The sequence below is a fragment of the Oncorhynchus nerka genome, linkage group LG15 (assembly GCF_034236695.1).
Source record: "Oncorhynchus nerka isolate Pitt River linkage group LG15, Oner_Uvic_2.0, whole genome shotgun sequence".
NCBI classification, from domain to species: Eukaryota; Metazoa; Chordata; class Actinopteri; order Salmoniformes; family Salmonidae; genus Oncorhynchus; species Oncorhynchus nerka.
The window spans coordinates 19,692,594-19,709,462 of NC_088410.1; the positions used below are offsets into that span (position 1 = coordinate 19,692,594).

Here is a 16,869-nt window from a genome sequence, read left to right on the forward strand (position 1 = left end):
CTCTGGCACAACTGTCTGTGTGTGTGTGTGTGTGTGTGTGTGTGTGTGTGTGTGTGTGTCAGATGACAAAGTGTGAGAAGTGTTCTTGTCAATTTCTGTGGGTGACTGACATCATTGAACTCTCTTTGCAGAAAAAGTTTGTGCATGTGACATCATCGCTATGTCATCGCTATGTCTGTTTCTGTTTTAGTCCAACCAGTCACACCTCCTTCTCTGCACTGTGACGTCACAAACGGTACACGATGACGTCACAATTCCAGTCCGTCTCTCTCTGGCTGCTTCTTCTCTCTGGTCATCCATCCACAGAAGTCACAGACCGGCCGACTCAACACATCTCTGGTGGTGCTTCAAACTGAAACAGACGAGAGACAGGTGTAAACAACAGAGAATAAATTACAGATAGACAGAGAGAGAATGAGAGAGATGAGGGAGAGAGAAAAAGATAGGAGGAAGAGAGTAGGGCAAGAGTGGGGGTGATGTCATACCGACTCATGAGAACAGAGCTGGGAGCTAAGAATCATTCTATTACACAAAGAATCATTCTATTACATGAATAATCATTCTATAACACGAATAATCATTCTATAACACTAAGAATCATTCTATAACACTAAGAATCATTCTATAACACTAAGAATCATTCTATAACACTAAGAACCATTCTATTACACTAAGAATCATTCTATTACACTAAGAATCATTCTATAACACTAAGAATCATTATATTACACTAAGAATCATTCTATTACACTAAGAATCATTCTATTAAACTAAGAATCATTATATTACACTAAGAATCATTCTATTACACTAAGAACCATTCTATTACACTATAACACTAAGAATCATTCAATAACACTAAGAATCATTATATAACACTAAGAACCATTCTATAACACTAAGAATCATTCTATTACACTAAGAATCATTCTATAACACTAAGAATCATTCTATTACACTAAGAATCATTCTATAACACTAAGAATCATTCTATAACACTAAGAATCATTATATTACACTAAGAATAATTCTATTACAATAAGAATCATTCTATTACACTAAGAATCATTCTATAACACTAAGAATCATTCAATTACACCCCCAGATGTAAGTGACTTGGAGAGACAAAAGAGTCATGAGAGAAGAGAGAGGAGAGAGAGAGAAGAGGGAGAGAAACTAACAATGTTCTTCTCTAAAAAAGAAAGAATGATCTGATTAAAGTCAGAAATGGAGAAATATGCAGCTCGTTAACCAAGCCTCCTAATTGAATCAATAACATTTATTATGACATTTTTCACGATTCATAAGATTAATATCAATAACAACTACAATTTGCTCTCAACTTGGGAAGCATCCCTAAATATTCCCTATATAGTGCACTACTTTTGACCAGAGCCCTATGGGCCCTATATAGGGAATAGGGTGCCATTTGGTATGGATTCTGGGACTTAATATTGTGTCTATATTAATCATGTCCTGGCATAAAGTCCAGAGCTTCGCCCTGTTCCATTTCTGTAATTATATTTGATTAGTGTTACTGCATGTGTTGTCATGGACTGTTGTTACCAAACTCTGTTGGAAAGAGAAATAGTCCCACACGCACGCACACACACAGTTTCTAGGACTCAATTCCATTAGTGCTGTGATTATTGAGGAGAGGAGAAGGAGAGAAGGAGAGAAGAAGGAGGAGAAGGAGAGGAGAGTTCCATTAGCACTGTGTTTATTGAGGAGGAGAGGATGTGGAGGAAATGAGGAGAGGAGAGGAGGAGGGGGAGAGTTCATAAACACTGTGTATTGAGGAAGATTGGAGGAGAGGAGGAGGAGAGTTCCATTAGCGCTGTGTGTATTGAGGAGAGGAGGAGGAGAGTTCTATTAGCGCTGTGTGTATTGAGGAGAGGAGGAGGAGGAGAGTTCTATTAGCGCTGTGTGTATTGAGGAGAGGAGGAGGAGAGTTCTATTAGCGCTGTGTGTATTGAGGAGAGGAGGAGGAGGAGAGTTCTATTAGCGCTGTGTGTATTGAGGAGAGGAGGAGGAGGAGAGTTCTATTAGCGCTGTGTGTATTGAGGAGAGGAGGCGGAGAGTTCTATTAGCGCTGTTGGTATTGAGGAGAGGAGGAGGAGAGTTCTATTAGCGCTGTGTGTATTGAGGAGGCAGCAGTGTTTCAAATTTCAAGTTTTATTAGTCGTAAGTACAGGATACACATGGTCTACACCCTCCAACTAAATGCTAACTGGCAGGTTCCTTCTGGACAATGCAACAACAACAAGACATAATACAAGATAACAATACCAACATAAAGATGGAGGAGGAGGAGGAGACGAAGAGAGGTAAACAGAACAGTGGCCTTAATCACGTAATATTTCTACTAATAAAACATACAGACCCACCGCCTATAATTCATTAGGCATTGTATCATTACAGAGAGAGAGATTGGCTGAGGAGTCGGAACAAAATGCACACTAAATGGCACCCTATTCCCTATATAGTGCACTTCTTTTGACCAGGGCTTATAGGGCTTTGGTCAAATGTCGTCACTATATAGGGAATAGGGTGCCATGCTATTTAGGGCACAATACCAGTGTGGTTACAAAGAGAAAGGAGAGAGGAATTGGCTGAGGCAGATTAGACACCCAGTAGATCAAACTCAATGGAATCACTCGGAGCCTTTCAGAAACCAACACCAATCAATACATGGACCGACCGACCGGCGTTACTCTATAATGTAGATGGACAGAATGCAGTGTTGCATTCCATTCTCAGGCAGCTGGTTCCAGTCGATTTAGCCCTCTGAACTACTTTGTGTGTGTTAGAACCTCACCAACCTGGCAATCTAGCCAGCCAGCCTGCCACTCACAATCTGGCAACCCAGCAGTGACCCGGTTCTTACATAATATGTTAACCAACCCTTCAGCTAGTAAGCCAGCTAGCCAGCCTCCCCCTGCTCAATTTGGCAACCCAACCAGCCAGCCTCTCCATTCCCAATCTGGCAACCCAGCCAGCCTCTCCCTTCCCAAACTATGTGTGTGTGTGTGTGTGTGTGTGGAGGAGTAGATGTCAGGATTATAGGTAAAGATAGAGGTATAGACTGACCAACTGACTGACAGATAGACAGACTCACTCACTTGTTTTGGTGTCTGGAGCCCTGGAGATGCGCGTAGTACTGTTCTATTGAGTTCAGAGTGACATCACACACACTGCAGCTGTAATTGCTCCTCAAACCTGGAGGTACACAGGAACACACAATGGAACTGAACCAAATGATTGGAAATGCATCACAATGGAACTGAATCAAATTATCGGAACATGATCACAATGGAACTGAATCAAACGATTGGAACTTGATCACAATGGAACTGAATCAAATGATTGTAATTTGATCACAATGGAACTGAATCAAACGATTGGAACTTGATCACAATGGAACTGAATCAAATGATTGTAATTTGATCACAATGGAACTGAATCAAACGATTGGAACTTGATCACAATGGAACTCAATCAAATGATTGGAACACCTGTCACCTATGGACACGTCCTGGACTCCTGTGATATGATCTCTGTCTAATCATACAGGGCCGGCCAGAACTAATCAGTTGGACGGGCATTTGATTTCCATTGGGGGCAACTTTGTTCCACAGGACCTCCTATGTGTGAACTCTTGTAATTTAACTGTAAAAATGTATTCCCTTTTTAATGTGGCACGAACACAATCTGATTGTCAAACAAATCACTTCAAAAAGTAGGATACCTTCACACTTATGTCCAATATAATCCCACGATCCGAACAGCGCACTGTGCACCTGCCACCTTTCCTTCCATTTCAGTGGTGTAGTGCTATGTTTTTAGGTGAGGGAGCGCAAAATATACTTTTTTAAACGACATCCTAATTTCTCAATTAAAGTTTGTACTGACAGATGTCATTGTAGAACAGGCCTATGCATAACATTTATCTTCAAATGTTACCCTCAAACACCAAGTTGGGCATACCTCATTTCAAAATAGGCCATCATCACTGTCAAGTGTTAATTCACTCAGGAAACAGCGCCTGAAATCATATAAGAACGGCTAATAGTTATTTAACACAATCTGCTTTAATTCACTCAGGAATCCACGCATAATATCATATAAGAACGGCTAATAGTAGGTTAACGCTGTCGGGCGCACCGGGACATGTTTTGGCTCCTACGTGAATAGTCAATTTGACCAGGCATACAGCAAGCAGGAATGAGTTGAGGAGAATCCAGTCATCAGGGACACTCAATTCAATTCAATTCAAGGTCTTTATTGGCATGGGAAACATGTGTTAACATTGCCAAAGCAAGTGAGGTAGACAACATACAAAGTGAATATATAAAGTGAAAAACAACAAAAATTAACAGTAAACATTACACATACAGAAGTTTCAAAACAGTAAAGACATTACAAATGTCATATTATATATATATATATACAATGTACAAATAGTTAAAGGACACAAGATAAAATGAATAAGCATAAATATGGGTTGTATTTACAATGGTGTTTGTTCTTCACTGGTTGCCCTTTTCTCGTGGCAACAGGTCACAAATCTTGCTGCTGTGATGGCACACTGTGGAATTTCACCCAAAAGATATGGGAGTTTTTCAAAATTGGATTTGTTTTCGAATTCTTTGTGGATCTGTGTAATCTGGGGGAAATATGTCTCTCTAATATGGTCATACATTGGGCAGGAGGTTAGGAAGTACACTCTCACTCTCCAAACATGACCTCAGGCCTGTCCGCGACGCGCATAGCAACGGTCTACCTGCTTCCCTACCAACAACATTTCAGACAAGTCGCACGGCGAAATGGACGAAAAGGAAAGGTGGAGCAGAGAGGGAGAGAATTAAAAGAGAAAGGCCCTTGCCACAGACGCTGCAAAAATAAGTGACATATTCGCCAGTAAGGGACCAGGTCAGTCAAAAACACTAGCTAAAACACACACACCCAGCATGGTTAGCTAAGTAGCCCAGCTAATAATAGTGGCACAACGGCCGGTCGGCTAAACAGTTTGCACGTCTTCGTGGAGAAGTTGTATCATAGGGTAGTAGCTACTAAAAACAATTGGATACCACGAAATTGGGGAGAAAGGGGGTAAAATTAAAATAAAAATGAGTGCAACATAGCGATCATAATATGACATTGAAGGCAATATGTTTCAACTAGTAAAAAAAATGGTAAACCTGGACTATGGACTTGCCAGCATTGGGTCATGACTCATGCCACATTCTGACACACTGCTGAACTGGAGATGGTGGTCAGTTCAGAGTCAGACTCAGAGCAGGAACCTTCAGGTACGACTTAAGAGCACAAATCCTAAACATGTAGGCTATGATTTTAGATTCATATGTTCTTTATTTATGAGATTATCAGTAGGACTGTAATCGGGGGGGCAGACAATCGATGACTGCACAAGTAATACAAGTTTAAGTTTAGGTTATTTACAATGTTAATCTCATTCTGCAGAGCAACCAGATGTGCAGAGAGAGAGAGAGAGAGGTTCAGAGCCCAGTACAGGGAAAATAGAAAGGGACAGTGAAAGCACTGAAAATACATTTGATTATTTTTTCCTGTCCTCAGTCCAAGGATTTTGACTTTCAGTACCACCCAAAACAAACCCCTCAAAGAGTCATTCCCATTGTATTCTGTCACAAACAGAAAATGGCTGACATTCTATGAATTAACTCACTCCTTGTTCTGCTCAGTTTGTCTTGCATTCGCAAAACCTTCAGCCAGTGATAGTGCATTTGTCAAAGGAGGCCTGCAGGCCTGGAAACATGCCCATCAGAGAGTACAGGAGTTTCTTGAGCTTATATTGTTGCTAAGCATGCAAACTGTTCGGATAGGCTACTTGTTGATCGGTCTCAAATGTTTGTATTTTGTAATGTGGAATCCTGAATTATTGTTTCAGTCCGCCCCTGGTTAACACCATCTGCTTTTATCCACTCAGGAAACAGAGCCTGATATCATATAAGAACGGCTAATAGTTAACACCGTCTGCTTTAATGATAATTCTTCACGTTTTACAGGCGAAAGGTCCAGACTGCACGTCAATAATTTGATGTCAATCAGTTTCATGGGAACATTCGTTTAGATCTTCTTGAAAGACTGTTTCCTGAGTGACTTAAAGCAGATGGTGTTAACCTACTATTAGCCGTTCTTATATAATATCAGTCGCTGTTTCGCTCCGATGCTTTATCTGAGATGTATTTGTCTCTGTCGGCGTGCATCTAGGTCAAATAAATCATCTATATTTAAATATTTGATTTGGTCGGTCAAGGAGGTATGGCAGGGTTTGGTAGGGTGGGCCACGCCCCCTAAATCCACCATAACACCGGTCCTGTAATCATACTTTATATAATCTTAGACCCTGAGCCTAGCTACACCTGCCATAACCTTTGACCCTAGTTTGACCTCTAATCTCCCAAACCTCTGACCTCTAACAGCTGACCTCTAACATATGTTCTGTTTCATATCCAAATCAGTCAGTTGTTCCAGAAGTCGTGCCCTGGCTGTATTCCTGACCTCTAACCCCTGACCTCTAATCCTTGACCCCTAACCTCTAACCTGTGTTCTGGTTGCTGTCCAGGTTATCAGCTAGTTGTTCCAGTAGTTGTCTCCTGGCTGTATTCCTGACCTCTAACCTGTGTTCTGGTTGCTGTCCAGGTTATCAGCTTGTTGTTCCAGTAGTTGTCTCATGGCTGTATTATTGACCCCTGACCTCTAACCTGTGTTCTGGTTGCAGTCCAGGTTATCAGCTAGTTGTTCCAGTAGTTGTCTCCTGGCTGTATTCCTGACCTCTAACCTGTGTTCTGGTTGCTGTCCAGGTTATCAGCTAGTTGTTCCAGTAGTTGTCTCCTGGCTGTATTATTGACCCCTGACCTCTAACCTGTGTTCTGGTTGCAGTCCAGGTTATCAGCTAGTTGTTCCAGTAGTTGTCTCCTGGCTGTATTCCTGACCTCTAACCTGTGTTCTGGTTGCTGTCCAGGTTATCAGCTAGTTGTTCCAGTAGTTGTCTCCTGGCTGTATTCCTGACCTCTAACCTGTGTTCTGGTTGCTGTCCAGGTTATCAGCTAGTTGTTCCAGTAGTTGTCTCCTGGCTGTATTCCTGACCTCTAAGCTGTGTTCTGGTTGCTGTCCAGGTTATCAGCTAGTTGTTCCAGTAGTTGTCTCCTGGCTGTATTCCTGACCTCTAACCTGTGTTCTGGTTGCTGTCCAGGTTATCAGCTAGTTGTTCCAGTAGTTGTCTCCTGGCTGTATTCCTGACCTCTAACCTGTGTTCTGGTTGCTGTCCAGGTTATCAGCTAGTTGTTCCAGTAGTTGTCTCCTGGCTGTATTCCTGACCTCTAACCTGTGTTCTGGTTGCTGTCCAGGTTATCAGCTTGTTGTTCCAGTAGTTGTCTCCTGGCTGTATTCCTGACCTCTAACCTGTGTTCTGGTTGCTGTCCAGGTTATCAGCTTGTTGTTCCAGTAGTTGTCTCCTGGCTGTATTCCTGACCCCTGACCTCTAACCTGTGTTCTGGTTGCTGTCCAGGTTATCAGCTAGTTGTTCCAGTAGTTGTCTCCTGGCTGTATTCCTGACCTCTAACCTGTGTTCTGGTTGCTGTCCAGGTTATCAGCTAGTTGTTCCAGTAGTTGTCTCCTGGCTGTATTCCTGACCTCTAACCTGTGTTCTGGTTGCTGTCCAGGTTATCAGCTAGTTGTTCCAGTAGTTGTCTCCTGGTTGTATTCCTGACCCCTGACCTCTAACCTGTGTTCTGGTTGCTGTCCAGGTTATCAGCTAGTTGTTCCAGTAGTTGTCTCCTGGCTGTATTCCTGACCTCTAACCTGTGTTCTGGTTGCTGTCCAGGTTATCAGCTAGTTGTTCCAGTAGTTGTCTCCTGGCTGTATTCCTGACCTCTAACCTGTGTTCTGGTTGCTGTCCAGGTTATCAGCTAGTTGTTCCAGTAGTTGTCTCCTGGCTGCGTTCCGCCGGTGCTTCTTCCCCTCGTAGTGCTGCTGGGCCATCGCTGGGTTGTTGAACCATGCCCCACACAGGAAGCACGACCTACACACTGTGTTGCTATTGGTCACTAGCCAGGTAATGGGAGGGGCTGGGGGAGGCGGCATTGGCAGAGGGTGCGTGTCGGATGAACTGGGGGAGGAGTCTGTGACACAGGAAATAAGAATTCATATATATTCATATATGTATTCATGAAACATGTTTATTAAGGAAAGTGTGTGTGTGTGTGTGTGTGTTGGAAAACGTATGTGTGTGTGTGTGTGTGTGTATTGGAAAGCGTGTGTGTGTGACTTAAATGTAAATGTAAATGTGTGTTACCTGTGGGAGGGGTAGTAGAAATAGTAGGTGAGGAGCCCAACACTAGTTTGACGCTCTTAGCATGAGTCTTTCCCTGGTAGTGGGACTGGGCCACTATGGCTGAGGTAAAGAACATGTTACACAGACTACAACACTTGTTACCATCCACAGCTGTCTCCTCGCAGAAATAGGAGAGAAAGAGAGAGGAGAGAGAGAGAATGAGAGAGGTATGTGTGTGTTTGTGTGAGAGAGATTCAACCTCCCCAATTCATTGCAGAGATCAAAGGAAGCTGAGTTTTATCTGCAGACCCACAGGACTGCTGGACCAGTGCCCCCCATGGGGACAGAGCGCTTTGAATGTACACACACACACACTGCACGTACAAAGAGTTGGCCTAGCAGAGGAAGAGGTAACATTCTGTCTGACTGACTGTTAGTTGGCCTAGCAGAGGAAGAGGAAGAGGTAACATTCTGTCTGACTGACTGTTAGTTGGCCTAGCAGAGGAAGAGGAAGAGGTAACATTCTGTCTGACTGACTGTTAGTTGGCCTAGCAGAGGAAGAGGAAGAGGTAACATTCTGTCAGAGAACGAGAGAGAGAGAGACAGAGACAGAGTCAATCTTCATGACTTCCGGGTTGGAGCGAGCGGTCGCATCTGCACTCGGTCCGCAGGTAGTATTACATTTCATTACATTTCATTATAGTACAACGGTTTGATTTGTCTAATCTTAGCAATTTCTTCTTAGCTAGCTACATAGCCGTCTTTGTATCATAGATAATTGCGTAATTATCGTATTTCGTCGTCCTAACGCAGTCTACACTGCCCTGCAGCTAGCCAGCTAGCTAACGTCCACCGTTAGCTAGTCCACCGTCTACCGATTAGCAGCACAACTATTACACTCAACTGAACGACTTGATTAGTGTAGTGTTAGCTAGCTACATAGTTGTCTTTGCTGTCTTCGTACCCAAGATAATTGTGTAGTTTAGAGTGTGTAGTTTTATGTCGTCCTTAACATAGGAGACTCTGCTAGCTAGCCAACAGCTAGCCAACGTCTACCCGAACAGAACTTCTGCACTCAACATTCCGGTCGCATTTCGCTTCGCTCCACAGGTAGTATCACATTTTCATTTCATTACAGTACAACGGCTTGATTTGTTTGATCGTAGCTAGCTACATAGCTAGCTACATAGCCGTCTTTGTATCAAAGATAATTGTGTAGTCTAGAGCGATTTCCTAGGTTAGCTAGCCAGCTATTGTCGTTCTTTTAGCAACGTAACGTAATCAACACTGCTAGCTAGCCAGCTAGCCCCGAATAGCAGCACAGTAGAAACTATTACACTCAACGGAACGACTTGATTAGTGTAGTGTCAACAACGCAGCCAATGCCAGCTAGCCTACATAGTCAACAACGCAGCCTCTGCCAGCTAGCCTACTTCAGCAGTACTGTATCATTTTAATCATTTTAGTCAATAAGATTCTTGCTACGTAAGCTTAACTTTCTGAACACTCGTGACGTGTAGTCCACTTGTCATTCCAATTTCCTTTGCATTAGCGTAGCCTCTTGTGTAGCCTGTCAACTATGTGTCTGTCTATCCCTGTTCTCTCCTCTCTGCACAGACCATACAAACGCTCCACACCGCGTGGCCGCGGCCACCCTAATCTGGTGGTCCCAGCGCGCACGACCCACGTGGAGTTCCAGGTCTCCGGTAGCCTCTGGAACTGCCGATCTGCGGCCAACAAGGCAGAGTTCATCTCCGCCTATGTCTCCCTCCAGTCCTCGACTTCTTGGCACTGACGGAAACATGGATCACCACAGACAACACTGCTACTCCTACTGCTCTCTCTTCGTCTGCCCACGTGTTCTCGCACACCCCGAGAGCTTCTGGTCAGCGGGGTGGTGGCACCGGGATCCTCATCTCTCCCAAGTGGTCATTCTCTCTTTCTCCCCTTACCCATCTGTCTATCGCCTCCTTTGAATTCCATGCTGTCACAGTTACCAGCCCTTTCAAGCTTAACATCCTTATCATTTATCGCCCTCCAGGTTCCCTCGGAGAGTTCATCAATGAGCTTGATGCCTTGATAAGCTCTTTTCCTGAGGACGGCTCACCTCTCACAGTTCTGGGCGACTTTAACCTCCCCACGCCTACCTTTGACTCATTCCTCTCTGCCTCCTTCTTTCCACTCCTCTCCTCTTTTGACCTCACCCTCTCACCTTCCCCCCTACTCACAAGGCAGGAAATACGCTCGACCTCATCTTTACTAGATGCTGTTCTTCCACTAACCTCGTTGCAACTCCCTCCAAGTCTCCGACCACTACCTTGTATCCTTTTCCCTCTCGCTCTCATCCAACACTTCCCACACTGCCCCTACTCGGATGGTATCGCGCCGTCCCAACCTTCGCTCTCTCTCCCCCGCTACTCTCTCCTCTTCCATCCTATCATCTCTTCCCTCTGCTCAAACCTTCTCCAACCTATCTCCTGATTCTGCCTCCTCAACCCTCCTCTCCTCCCTTTCTGCATCCTTTGACTCTCTATGTCCCCTATCCTCCAGGCCGGCTCGGTCCTCCCCTCCCGCTCCGTGGCTCGACGACTCATTGCGAGCTCACAGAACAGGGCTCCGGGCAGCCGAGCGGAAATGGAGGAAAACTCGCCTCCCTGCGGACCTGACATCCTTTCACTCCCTCCTCTCTACATTTTCCTCTTCTCTCTCTGCTGCTAAAGCCACTTTCTACCACTCTAAATTCCAAGCATCTGCCTCTAACCCTAGGAAGCTCTTTGCAACCTTCTCCTCCCTCCTGAATCCTCCTCCCCCTCCCCCCTCCTCCCTCTCTGCAGATGACTTCGTCAACCATTTTGAAAAGAAGGTCGACGACATCCGATCCTCGTTTGCTAAGTCAAACGACACCGCTGGTTCTGCTCACACTGCCCTACCCTGTGCTCTGACCTCTTTCTCCCCTCTCTCTCCAGATGAAATCTCGCGTCTTGTGACGGCCGGCCGCCCAACAACCTGCCCGCTTGACCCTATCCCCTCCTCTCTTCTCCAGACCATTTCCGGAGACCTTCTCCCTTACCTCACCTCGCTCATCAACTCATCCCTGACCGCTGGCTACGTCCCTTCCGTCTTCAAGAGAGCGAGAGTTGCACCCCTTCTGAAAAAACCTACACTCGATCCCTCCGATGTCAACAACTACAGACCAGTATCCCTTCTTTCTTTTCTCTCCAAAACTCTTGAACGTGCCGTCCTTGGCCAGCTCTCCCGCTATCTCTCTCAGAATGACCTTCTTGATCCTAATCAGTCAGGTTTCAAGACTAGTCATTCAACTGAGACTGCTCTTCTCTGTATCACGGAGGCGCTCCGCACTGCTAAAGCTAACTCTCTCTCCTCTGCTCTCATCCTTCTAGACCTATCGGCTGCCTTCGATACTGTGAACCATCAGATCCTCCTCTCCACCCTCTCCGAGTTGGGCATCTCCGGCGCGGCCCACGCTTGGATTGCGTCCTACCTGACAGGTCGCTCCTACCAGGTGGCGTGGCGAGAATCCGTCTCCACACCACGTGCTCTCACCACTGGTGTCCCCCAGGGCTCTGTTCTAGGCCCTCTCCTATTCTCGCTATACACCAAGTCACTTGGCTCTGTCATAACCTCACATGGTCTCTCCTATCATTGCTATGCAGACGACACACAATTAATCTTCTCCTTTCCCCCTTCTGATGACCAGGTGGCGAATCGCATCTCTGCATGTCTGGCAGACATATCCGTGTGGATGACGGATCACCACCTCAAGCTGAACCTCGGCAAGACGGAGCTGCTCTTCCTCCCGGGGAAGGACTGCCCGTTCCATGATCTCGCCATCACGGTTGACAACTCCATTGTGTCCTCCTCCCAGAGCGCTAAGAACCTTGGCGTGATCCTGGACAACACCCTGTCGTTCTCAACTAACATCAAGGCGGTGGCCCGTTCCTGTAGGTTCATGCTCTACAACATCCGCAGAGTACGACCCTGCCTCACACAGGAAGCGGCGCAGGTCCTAATCCAGGCACTTGTCATCTCCCGTCTGGATTACTGCAACTCGCTGTTGGCTGGGCTCCCTGCCTGTGCCATTAAACCCCTACAACTCATCCAGAACGCCGCAGCCCGTCTGGTGTTCAACCTTCCCAAGTTCTCTCACGTCACCCCGCTCCTCCGCTCCCTCCACTGGCTTCCAGTTGAAGCTCGCATCCGCTACAAGACCATGGTGCTTGCCTACGGAGCTGTGAGGGGAACGGCACCTCAGTACCTCCAGGCTCTGATCAGGCCCTACACCCAAACAAGGGCACTGCGTTCATCCACCTCTGGCCTGCTCGCCTCCCTACCACTGAGGAAGTACAGTTCCCGCTCAGCCCAGTCAAAACTGTTCGCTGCTCTGGCCCCCCAATGGTGGAACAAACTCCCTCACGACGCCAGGACAGCGGAGTCAATCACCACCTTCCGGAGACACCTGAAACCCCACCTCTTTAAGGAATACCTAGGATAGGATAAAGTAATCCCTCTCACCCCTCCCCTGAAAAGATTTAGATGCACTACTGTTCCACTGGAGGTCATAAGGTGAATGCACCAATTTGTAAGTCGCTCTGGATAAGAGCGTCTGCTAAATGACTTAAATGTAAATGTCTGACTGACTGTTAGTTGGCCTAGCAGAGGAAGAGGTGACATTCTGTCTGACTGACTGTTAGTTGGCCTAGCAGAGGAAGAGGAAGAGGTAACATTCTGTCTGACTGACTGTTAGTTGGCCTAGCAGAGGAAGAGGAAGAGGTAACATTCTGTCTGACTGACTGTTAGTTGGCCTAGCAGAGGAAGAGGAAGAGGTAACATTCTGTCTGACTGACTGTTAGTTGGCCTAGCAGAGGAAGAGGTACCATTCTGTCTGACTGACTGTTAGTTGGCCTAGCAGATGAAGATGTACCATTCTGTCTGACTGACTGTTAGTTGGCCTAGCAGAGGAAGAGGAAGAGGTACCATTCTGTCTGACTGACTGTTAGTTGGCCTAGCAGATGAAGAGGTACCATTCTGTCTGACTGACTGTTAGTTGGCCTAGCAGAGGAAGAGGTACCATTCTGCCTGACTGACTGTTAGTTGGCCTAGCAGAGGAAGAGGTAACATTCTGTCTGACTGACTGTTAGTTGGCCTAGCAGATGAAGAGGTAACATTCTGTCTGACTGACTGTTAGTTGGCCTAGCAGAGGAAGAGGTAGAGGTAACATTCTGTCTGACTGACTGTTAGTTGGCCTAGCAGAGGAAGAGGAAGAGGTAACATTCTGTCTGACTGACTGTTAGTTGGCCTAGCAGAGGAAGAGGAAGAGGTAACATTCTGTCTGACTGACTGTTAGTTGGCCTAGCAGAGGAAGAGGTACCATTCTGTCTGACTGACTGTTAGTTGGCCTAGCAGATGAAGAGGTACCATTCTGTCTGACTGACTGTTAGTTGGCCTAGCAGAGGAAGAGGTAACATTCTGTCTGACTGACTGTTAGTTGCCCTAGCAGAGGAAGAGGAAGAGGTACCATTCTGTCTGACTGACTGTTAGTTGGCCTAGCAGAGGAAGAGGTACCATTCTGTCTGACTGACTGTTAGTTGGCCTAGCAGATGAAGAGGTACCATTCTGTCTGACTGACTGTTAGTTGGCCTAGCAGAGGAAGCGGTACCATTCTGTCTGACTGACTGTTAGTTGGCCTAGCAGATGAAGAGGTACCATTCTGTCTGACTGACTGTTAGTTGGCCTAGCAGAGGAAGAGGTACCATTCTGTCTGACTGACTGTTAGTTGGCCTAGCAGATGAAGAGGTACCATTCTGTCTGACTGACTGTTAGTTGGCCTAGCAGAGGAAGAGGAAGAGGTAACATTCTGTCTGACTGACTGTTAGTTGGCCTAGCAGAGGAAGAGGAAGAGGTAACATTCTGTCTGACTGACTGTTAGTTGGCCTAGCAGAGGAAGAGGTACCATTCTGTCTGACTGACTGTTAGTTGGCCTAGCAGATGAAGAGGTACCATTCTGTCTGACTGACTGTTAGTTGGCCTAGCAGAGGAAGAGGTAACATTCTGTCTGACTGACTGTTAGTTGCCCTAGCAGAGGAAGAGGAAGAGGTACCATTCTGTCTGACTGACTGTTAGTTGGCCTAGCAGAGGAAGAGGTACCATTCTGTCTGACTGACTGTTAGTTGGCCTAGCAGATGAAGAGGTACCATTCTGTCTGACTGACTGTTAGTTGGCCTAGCAGAGGAAGCGGTACCATTCTGTCTGACTGACTGTTAGTTGGCCTAGCAGATGAAGAGGTACCATTCTGTCTGACTGACTGTTAGTTGGCCTAGCAGAGGAAGAGGTACCATTCTGTCTGACTGACTGTTAGTTGGCCTAGCAGATGAAGAGGTACCATTCTGTCTGACTGACTGTTAGTTGGCCTAGCAGAGGAAGAGGAAGAGGTAACATTCTGTCTGACTGACTGTTAGTTGGCCTAGCAGAGGAAGAGGAAGATGTAACATTCTGTCTGACTGACTGTTAGTTGGCCTAGCAGAGGAAGAGGTAGAGAAACAGAGAGAAGGGATGCGAGAAAGAGACACACACACAGACAGACGTACAGCGTTGTCAGGTCTCAGTCTCTTGGAGGGAGGTCCTCCGTCCTCAGGATGAAGCATGTAGAAGAGACGGACCTTGTTGGCATGTTTCCTACTCTGAAGGACAAGAGACAAGACCAATTAAACTGTTACAGGTGTGTGTGTGTGTGTGTGTGAGAGAGAGACTAACCTCGTAGTGTGCCACGTGTTGAGTTGAGCATTGCAGATGTTACAGTAGCTCTCTGTGAAGAGACCACCATCACACACACCTGTTACCCACTTCATCTGTACACAGACAGACAGACAGACAGACAGAAAAAGGAGAGGAGAAGATAGATAACAACAACTATTTTATTCCCTTCAACCTGTCTCCTCTTCCCTCTAGTCTGAGTTGTATCTCCTCTTCCCTCTCGTCTGAGTTGTATCCCCTCTTCTCCCTAGTCTGAGTTGTATCTCCTCTTCCCTCTAGTCTGAGTTGTATCTCCTCTTCCCTCTCGTCTGAGTTGTATCCCCTCTTCTCCCTAGTCTGAGTTGTATCCCCTCTTCCCTCTAGTCTGAGTTGTATCCCCTCTTCCCTCTAGTCTGAGTTGTATCCCCTCTTCTCCCTAGTCTGAGTTGTATCCCCTCTTCCCTCTAGTCTGAGTTGTATCCCCTCTTCCCTCTAGTCTGAGTTGTATCCCCTCTTCCCTAGTCTGAGTTGTATCCCCTCTTCCCTCTAGTCTGAGTTGTATCCCCTCTTCCCTCTCTGAGTTGTATCCCCTCTTCTCCCTAGTCTGAGTTGTATCCCCTCTTCTCCCTAGTCTGAGTTGTATCCCCTCTTCCCTCTAGTCTGAGTTGTATCCCCTCTTCTCTCTAGTCTGAGTTGTATCCCCTCTTCCCTCTAGTCTGAGTTGTATCCCCTCTTCCTCTAGTCTGAGTTGTATCCCTCTTCCCTCTAGTCTGAGTGTATCCCCTCTTCCCTCTAGTCTGAGTTGTTCCCCTCTTCCCTCTAGTCTGAGTTGTATCCCCTCTTCCCTCTAGTCTGAGTTGTATCCCCTCTTCCCTCTAGTCTGAGTTGTATCCCCTCTTCTCTCTAGTCTGAGTTGTATCCCCTCTTCCCTCTAGTCTGAGTTGTATCCCCTCTTCCCTCTAGTCTGAGTTGTATCCCCTCTTCCCTCTAGTCTGAGTTGTATCCCCTCTTCTCTCTAGTCTGAGTTGTATCCCCTCTTCCCTCTAGTCTGAGTTGTATCCCCTCTCTTCCCTCTAGTCTGAGTTGTATCCCCTCTTCTCTCTAGTCTGAGTTGTATCCCCTCTTCCCTCTAGTCTGAGTTGTATCCCCTCTTCCCTCTAGTCTGAGTTGTATCCCCTCTTCTCTCTAGTCTGAGTTGTATCCCCTCTTCTCCCTAGTCTGAGTTGTATCCCCTCTTCCCTCTAGTCTGAGTTGTATCCCCTCTTCCCTCTAGTCTAGTTGTATCCCCTGTCTGAGTTGTATCCCCTCTTCCCTCTAGTCTGAGTTGTATCCCTCTTCTCTCTAGTCTGAGTTGTATCCCCTCTTCCCTCTAGTCTGAGTTGTATCCCCTCTTCTCTCTAGTCTGAGTTGTATCCCCTCTTCTCTCTAGTCTGAGTTGTATCCCCTCTTCCCTCTAGTCTGAGTTGTATCCCCTCTTCCCTCTAGTCTGAGATGTATCCCCTCTTCTCTCTAGTCTGAGATGTATCCCCTCTTCTCCCTAGTCTGAGTTGTATCCCCTCTTCTCTCTAGTCTGAGTTGTATCCCCTCTTCCCTCTAGTCTGAGATGTATATTGAGCCTTTACCACCCCAGTGATACCATGGTAACGGTCAACCAACTGTTTCTAGGTTATTGATTTAAAGATCAAAAGATGTCTCCCTCCTCCTTCCCCCTTCATCTCCATCTACTCCACTCTTGATGGCAGAGGAGAGAGAGAGATTCCTAGAGAGAGACATAGAGAGAGAGACCTAGAGAAAGAGATCTA

At 46.2% G+C, this 16,869-nt stretch overlaps 1 pseudogene; it reads right to left on the reverse strand.

Moving 5' to 3' along the window:
- LOC115127475 (zinc finger matrin-type protein 4-like) lies at positions 1–15,436 on the reverse strand (annotated as a pseudogene).
- Between the last annotated feature and the right edge of the window lie 1,433 nt (positions 15,437–16,869).